The following is an 8,137-nucleotide window of genomic DNA, read 5'->3' on the forward strand; positions in this document are numbered from 1 at the left end:
GGTTTTTGGAGGCTGGGTAAAGTTCAGGCTTACAACTTAGTTTTAAAGAGTCTGGAGATAGTGTAACAACAGGGAGAATTAAACAAATCCTAGTCATCACAGTCAATATTTGGAGACCCCGAAGAGAGTTTAAGATATGAGTCTCTCTCTCTTTAACATACCAAAAGATGTCAGTGCCCTATGTATTGGTATTGGTGTTTGTTTTTTAAAACTTTGTTTAGAAAGACTGTATTTTCTCAGTCTAACTTTTCAGCTTTTTAAAGTTGAACCTGTCTTCTTGCTCTGTCTCCAGGCACAAACACACATTAGGGTCATAATTCCAGCCTGAGGGCTGCCACTGCAAAATAAACAACAGCATGGCCAGAGCCTGCACTGCTACACCCCTCCTCACCTTCACTTTCCTCCCCCTACCAAAGTTAGAGGACACCAACAGCCCATTTCCATTACCTTCACCTCCCAGACCCCCATCCCACTCATAATATTCTCAGGTTATATACTATATCTGTTTCTTTGTCTGTTTAGTCTGTTGAGCAAAAATATTTGGTAAAACATTAATCAAATGAATGCCTAAAGGCCAAGATGCATCCTTTCAGAGTGCATGAATGATTGCATCATTCAAGCAGTGTTTTTCTTTCACTGTTCTGTAGCACAATTAGTCTTGCAGTTCTGTCCCAACTGCCACATTCATTCCTACATCTTGCTTATTTCCAGGAGAGAAATAGCAATTTTCATGCTATTTACTTATATCAGAAATTGCAGGATTCTCTTCTATTGCTATACGCTGTTTGTTTCTGATTTCGAGAACACGAAAGATACGTCCTTAATAAGAGTAATGTGTATATCTTTTCATGGACAATCTGGTGACAAAGGTTTTACTATTTTACAAGAATTATCATTTGAATCTCACATCAGCAATTTTCTTTGGCAGAAGAGCTCTTAAATTGCTCACAGGAATAATATTTTTGCTCTGCAACCATTGCTCTTCATCTCCTTCGGCCCACTTTTCCCCCCATCCCCACCCTGTGCCAAGACTGTAAGTTATTTGACTCCTACTGTAGATTTCAAATACACAATTTAAGTCATGTATTTGCCGTGTCTAAACAAGAGCTTTTTAGTATCCCAAATATTTGGGATTCCTGTAAAACTCCTTGCTTTGACACCCAAAGCATAAAGGCATGAAAGCATAGAAGCAACTGTCTGTCTAGTGTTTACATCATCAAATGCAATGATGCAAAATAGCAGTCAGTACTCTGTTTTGCAAGAAGATGCAAGAAAAAACTGGCACAGAACAAAATAAAATAAAATAAAATAAAATGATAAAATAAAATAAAATAAAATAAAATAAAATAAAATAAAATAAAATAAAATAAAATAAAATAAAATAAAATAAAATTACCACCTTAATACCATTATAAATAGCTTTATTTTGTGGATTATCTCCAGCCTGTGTTCTTTGTCATACTGGCAATATTACAGCTTGGGATATCCTTCCCATTCATATAGATGTGCAGTCTTCCCCGAGCTTTGCTAAAGCTTTGTCCAGGCAAGTGAGTAGCAAAGTCCAGCTCCACAAATGTAAAACATACTGCTATTTGCCCAAAATCAGTGTAATGCCTATTCAAGCAACTGCCTTATTTCGCTCAATATTCATTAATAAGGTTCCTTTGCCATGCTTGCATTTGTCAGGATCATGAATATATCTTGAAACATCTTTCATAATGACATTTAGTGTCATGATGGGGAATGTGATTTTTGTCATAGAAAAGGTGGTGTGCATAGGTTCATTACCTTAAAAAAGGCTATAGCGAGGTGGGAATCGGTCTCTTCTCCCATGCCCCAAGTGATAAGAGAAAATGGCCTTAAGTTGCACCAGGGGAAGTTTAGGTTGGATATTAGGAAAAAATTCTTCACTGAAAGGGTTGTGAATTGTTGGAACAGGCTGCCCAGGGAAGTAGTTGAGTCACCATCCCTGGAGGTCTTCAAAAAATGTGCAGATGTAGAGCTTAGTAGCATGGTTTAATGGTGGACTTGGCAGTGTTAGGTGAAAGGTTGAACTAGATGATCTTGGAGGTCTTTTTCAACCTAAATAATTCTATGATTTCTGGCCCCTGGGGAGAGCTTCACCAGAGGCAACAACACAAATAATACTGGGAGTCTGAGGTGATTGCTCAGCTAATAACATTAACTCTTCACATTTCTCTCATTACAAATGCAGCTCAGAACAACTCACAACAATGTAATCTGCACTTCAGATTATATAAAATACACTTTGCTGATAAGAAAATGAGATATAAATGGTCCCACCTTAAATATAATGTAATGAATTGGCAAACCGTTGTCCATTTCAGCTTGGTTACTTCCTCAAAGTATTAGTTGCAAGCAGACTTCAACAATCCAGACTCCTTATGCCTCTGAACTAATTTTTTTGACTATGCTCCCTGTCATAAGGAGACAAGATGTGTTTTCAGAAAAAAATAAAAATAAAATAAAAAATGAATAGGCAAAGATGCCTGCACACCTGTAGCTGAGATTGTCTGGGTAACACCTCTTTTTATAAATTCTCAAAAGCCACATGTAGGATGTACTATTAGAAAAGACCAGTTCTTCTAACTGGGAGATCAAATTACTGAGGAAAAAAAAAATGAAAACTGCCAGCAAAGAGTTGAGAGACAAGATTTTAACTTTTCAACACAGAGAAAGGTGATATCACTCTTCTTTTCAACACAGAGAAAGGTGATATCACTCTTCTCTTTACATTTTTAATATTTCACAGTTTATAATAGCAATAATGATATCTGGATTAGGTGTTTCATGACAGTTAATGTCTGTTGGGGTTAAAGACTCTGTTTTGCCTTGGGACCTCAGCTATGTGTTCCAGTCACTGAGGTTCAAATTGTGTAGTCCCTACTGTGTAGTCTAGCCACCTTGGCTGAGAGCTTCCTATGGCAAAAAATCTGTCTCCCCATGGAGAAAAGCTTTTTCTTAGCTCCTGTGGACTTCAGAGCACTGTGGGAAGAGTATTGGAGAAAAGAGAAAACCCATGCCCTGCTGCTCTCGAGCCTGTTTCCATACAAGACTTGCAGAGAGAAATATGTGACCATGTGCTATGATATCAGTGCATGTCAGAACTACCATGCGTGACTTGCACATGTTAAAGAATATCTAAGAAAATGACAGATGAGCATCCAGTATTCTCAAACTCTTGCCAGACAAGATTTCTGTGCTGGGAAATAGCAGGAAAAGGCAGAACCAAAGACTTGTAATTGTTTGGAAGCCCAATATGGCCATCAATAGGGATGGAATAAACATTAAGAATTGTGTGTTGTTTTTTTTCTAGCCTTCTTGATACTGCAGACTAAGTTCTGTACCTGTTAGAAACATACAGCCACCAGACTCAAAATATAGTTAGCACCAAGATTTTCTATGGTTTTGTTCCTGTCTGATCAGTTCAGAAAATCTAACAGCACAGAAGAGGTGTAAACTCGGGACCTCATCCTTCCCCATGTGTCCCATAAAGTGATAGAATGTCTGTTTAGCTGCTTTGGGTGTACACCAGGTACAGGGAGGAGAACTTGCCCCCAGCCAAGTGTGATGAGGATGTTTTAAATCTCCCCTTGGAACACCCCAGAGGAGTTGGAACGGTTCTAAATTAAAGGCTACAGGTGTTTTGTACCAGGCATGCCCATTTAGAGACTTTGCCCTAACGCTCATTTTATAACATTCCCCTCTAGGATCTTTTTCTCTCTCATATTCTTTTATTGCAGTACCAATTAGCTGAAACAACGATATGAACCCTTCACCCTGCTGTGAATATTAAAGAATGCTGGGGAATGAAATAGAGAGCACTACCAGAGAAATAAAGTGGATTTTATTAGCTAGAATTAAAGGACGGTAGAAGTCTTTTTGGGTTGTCTTGATTAACTTGCATTTCAGTGAGATTAAGGAAGCCTATTCAGGGAGTGCTATAAACGTATGCACGTGTGTATTTGTTAAGTCACCTCATTAGGTGTACAGGTCCTGGCACGTCAGGGCTTTCTATTCACTGGCACTCTTAAACTCACATGAAACAATGATCAGTAACAAAAAGAAGCCTCCTAGGAAATCGGAAATCTTTAACTATGTTTGTTATCATCATCCACCTGAAAGCATTCAAATGAATAAGAAAACAAAACAAAAAAAAAAATAAGCTGACTTTAAATAACAGTGTATTAAGGCACACAGATGCTCCAAGAAAAGTGGCTAGCATTACCTATATCCTCCAGAAATAAAGAATGACCAGTGATTAAGCTGCCCTGAGAGAACTGATGAGCTTCTGATTTGGTCTTTCTTCTGTCCGAGTCTTTCTGAGCCGTTAAGCATATCACATTACTTCCACTGTGCTGGGTGATTTGTACAGTGTTGATAGCACTGCACCACCTCTCCATGCAATGAAAAGAGATTTTCATCCAACACTGTGATATTGCACCAATGCAGATACCAACAAGATGATGTTGTTCTTTTTTCCCCATTGCTCCTCGGCTATACCACTCCCCATCTACTGGGCATGCGCTAAGCATCTTCTTATTCTTCAATCAACTGTTAAAGTAGATTTCCCTGAAAACTCTTTGGACTACTTCCAGCGTTGAGTCAAGTCCAGACTTCTGCCTTCTTTCAGAGCTGTCAAGAGACAAAGCAATCGAGAGAGGAACCTCACCCCTCTATAACCGTTTAGAAAGCAGTCATACCATGCAGGTGTGCATGGTTTCTGGGATAGTATGGGAAACAGAGGCTTCCTGTAGGTAGGTCTGTCCTTAGACCTTCTAGCACATGCTAAGTCTGAGTTCCAACTCTTGGCCTGTCAAGTCATCCTGTACCTTCACAGAGCTTGTTTATTTTGGGATGGGAGCACCAAGCCCACTGGAGCTCAATGGAGCCACCAGGTATACACTTCTTGAAGCAGGTATCATAAGTACTCAGCATCTCATAAGTACTAGAGAGATATTCAGATATGATCCTCTTTAAGCAACAGCAGCTAGTGATGAGTAACACCAACGACCAGACATTATCCTGTCTTATTTTGTAGTAAATGGATTCAGAGTATTAAAACCAGGATATAACTGAAAACCTCCCATTTTGGACACAGTGGTTTGTTATTAAATGTCATCATTTTTTGCCACATCTGGGAGGCTGATTTGCAACATACTTGTCCTCCTGATAATATAAAACCAGAGAGATGTTAAAAAGCTTCCTCCCCTAGAAACTAGATGGGAGCAGTTTCCAGCAATACTGCTTCTTCCCCAGAGAGAAAAAGCCCACCCTGTAATGATTGTAGAAGGTCTTATTTAAATGTTTTTTAAACAATGGGAAGGAGAAAAGTGGAGTGAAAAAGGGACATTTAAGTGTTCCAAAACTTTGAACAGATTTGTTCTTCTCATGTTGATGCACACTGTGCAGCATTAGATCACATGCTGCTAATATCATGTTGATTTATGGTCTGTATAAATGGAAATAAATGGTATTTTCTGTTACCCAGAGAATAATAGATGGCCCTGGAATGAACACAACACCACATTCACACAAGAGGCTCTGCTCATGTCACAGGCAAGGGAAGTGCAACTTTGCAAGGGCCCTCTCTGCCTTTCCCACCAAAAATCTTTGATACCCACTGATTTTAATGAGTAGGAGTGGACATTTAGGACAGCATTTTCCAAAGCATCTGAATGATTTAGGAACCAAAGCTGTGGTATAACAAAGCAGGGGAAGTGTTGGGTGAATTTCTCCCTTGAATGAGAAACTGGAGACTCCCCAAATCTTTCCACAAAGTTCACCAACCACACAAGTTGGTCAGGATCCTCTGCATCATTTCCTCCACTTCTTTCCTTCCCACAAGAAACCTCAGGGCTTTTTCTCATCACTTTCCTCCTGGCCTGAGTGACTTGAGCTCCCTCTGTAGAAAGGCAAGGCCCCTTCTTCAAGAGCAATGTGGGTACTTAGAAATAGGACAGCTAAATCTCTAGCCAATGAAATCCCCATGCCACCTTTGAAAATGTGACTACAGACACTAAATCACTCTGAAATGTTCTGAAAACTTACCCATAAAGCCTAATAGTTAAAACTTAAGCTCTGGTGCAGCCAATGATTAAGGCATGTAAGCAAAAGCAGTGAGTTACTTTGGTTTAATGACTCATTAGTTAAGCTAATAGGTTTTACTTTACAACAAGGGAGGGTAAGTTTGTGCAACCAGCCAGTTACCACTGCTCAGCTGATGAGCAATACCCTGGTAAGATGTGGCAACCGTGTTGCTTTTGAACATCTGCCCACACACTCCTCCATTATAATGGGGCCTAATAGTGCTCCAAATAGCTTAGGTTCCAAAACAATCTCAAACAAAACTTCTCCTTTAATAGACTTACAGCACTGCCAAAACATTCACATTTCAGGCTGAAAGACTGAGTATTTAACCTCAGGACACAGATGATTTTCTGTTATTGTTGCTGTTGGCAGAGAAAGGAAGGTTAAATAAGTTTGAGACAATTTCATTTTTGATTCTGTATAAATATAGTCATGTCCATAGTGTTTTCTAATTCTCTGGTTAGATGATTAAAACCTTACCATTAATGTGTGTGAAATTCCATATTGTAATTAAAGGAACAGCTGGTAAAGCAACATACTATTAAGGTTGCCTGATGCTTCACTTATTACGATTTTGCTTCCTTATGGACAAGTTTGCAATATAGCTGCATTCTTATCTATATTTTTGCCTTCTGACATGCTTACATCTTAATTATTCAGTCCTTATGTTTTGTCTGTGTGTATTGTAAATATATAATTAATTCCGAAATATATTAATAGAACATTGAAATGATTGGATCTGCACATACTTCCATGAACAGGTGCTATATCCCTTGTTCACTAACTGAAGACAATTAAAAGATCTAACAGTTCATTTAAGTCTAATAAAGACTGGTATGCCATCACTGTACAATGTTATTCATTTTACTTGGCCACTATATCTCTGCTGGAAAAACTACAGAAGCTTTAAGAAGACAAAATTTAAATAGCCATTACCCTGTCATACCCAGTATCTTACAGGGGCTGGTACCTAATACTCAAGAGGAAGGTGAAAACTGCCAACAGGGTAACTGGACGGTTGGTCTGTGCAGTGTAGTGGGGAAAAATTCTTCATACATCTTATACTTCTTATCTCCTGGAGCTGACAGAACCAGGAGAGGGAATTAATATAAAAGACTTGACTTTCTTTGCTCTGATATTCTGTGCTCTCAAAGACACAGACAGATGTAAGCACAGAAAGAAAAAAAATGCTCCTCATTTTTTAAGTAAAACTAGAATCATAATATAAATACCTTCAAAAGAGATTTTTTTTTTATTTGCCCTGGAGTGGGTCTGCACTAATTTAAACCATCACCAAAAGGGTCAGATCCTTCCTTGACAGTGACTTCAGTTATCATGTCTCAAAGGGCAGAGAAGACAAACTTATGCAGGCACATACGCACACTTCCTCTTCAATTGCCGCAGCTAAATTTGACAATGATCATGAATCACAGCCCATAGTGACACAAAACCACTCACAGTCAGCAATGAAAGCAAAGTTATGTTTACTTTCCTACAGATATTTGCCAAAGAAAAATGCAAGGTTACACTAGTTAGGACTATGATGTATGTTGGATATATGCTCCATTAGATATTACTTTCTATATTTGGAAAACTCAGTCAAATAAGAGGAAGAGGAAGACTAGGAAGTGAAGCAGAGATGAAGTTAAGTGAAATCTCCAGGGTTCCTTAACAAATAAAACTAGGGTCCACAACAGAGGTTTTCTAAATGCTTTCCTGCTGAGAAGTTTATAAAGGAATATTCGGTTTCTCAGGGAGGAGGTAATGAGAAGTTCATTTCTTCCACTATGACTTTAATAAGGAAATAAGACTCCATTATCTTATTTATTTAGTGTTTTCATTAAAAAAAGTGAAGCCAGAACAAGCAAGGCATACACAGATGAAGCTAAGTTCACCTGAATAACGTTTTAGCTATTCATTAAGGTCAACCACTATAATTCATGTGTTTATATATGTGTTTATGTTTAGAATATGATGGTAATAATGAACAAGAAGGAAGAGGAAAGGAAAGGAAAGGAAAGAGGAA

This window comes from Anser brachyrhynchus (assembly GCF_964034855.1).
Source record: "Anser brachyrhynchus genome assembly, chromosome: 2".
NCBI classification, from domain to species: domain Eukaryota; kingdom Metazoa; phylum Chordata; class Aves; order Anseriformes; family Anatidae; genus Anser; species Anser brachyrhynchus.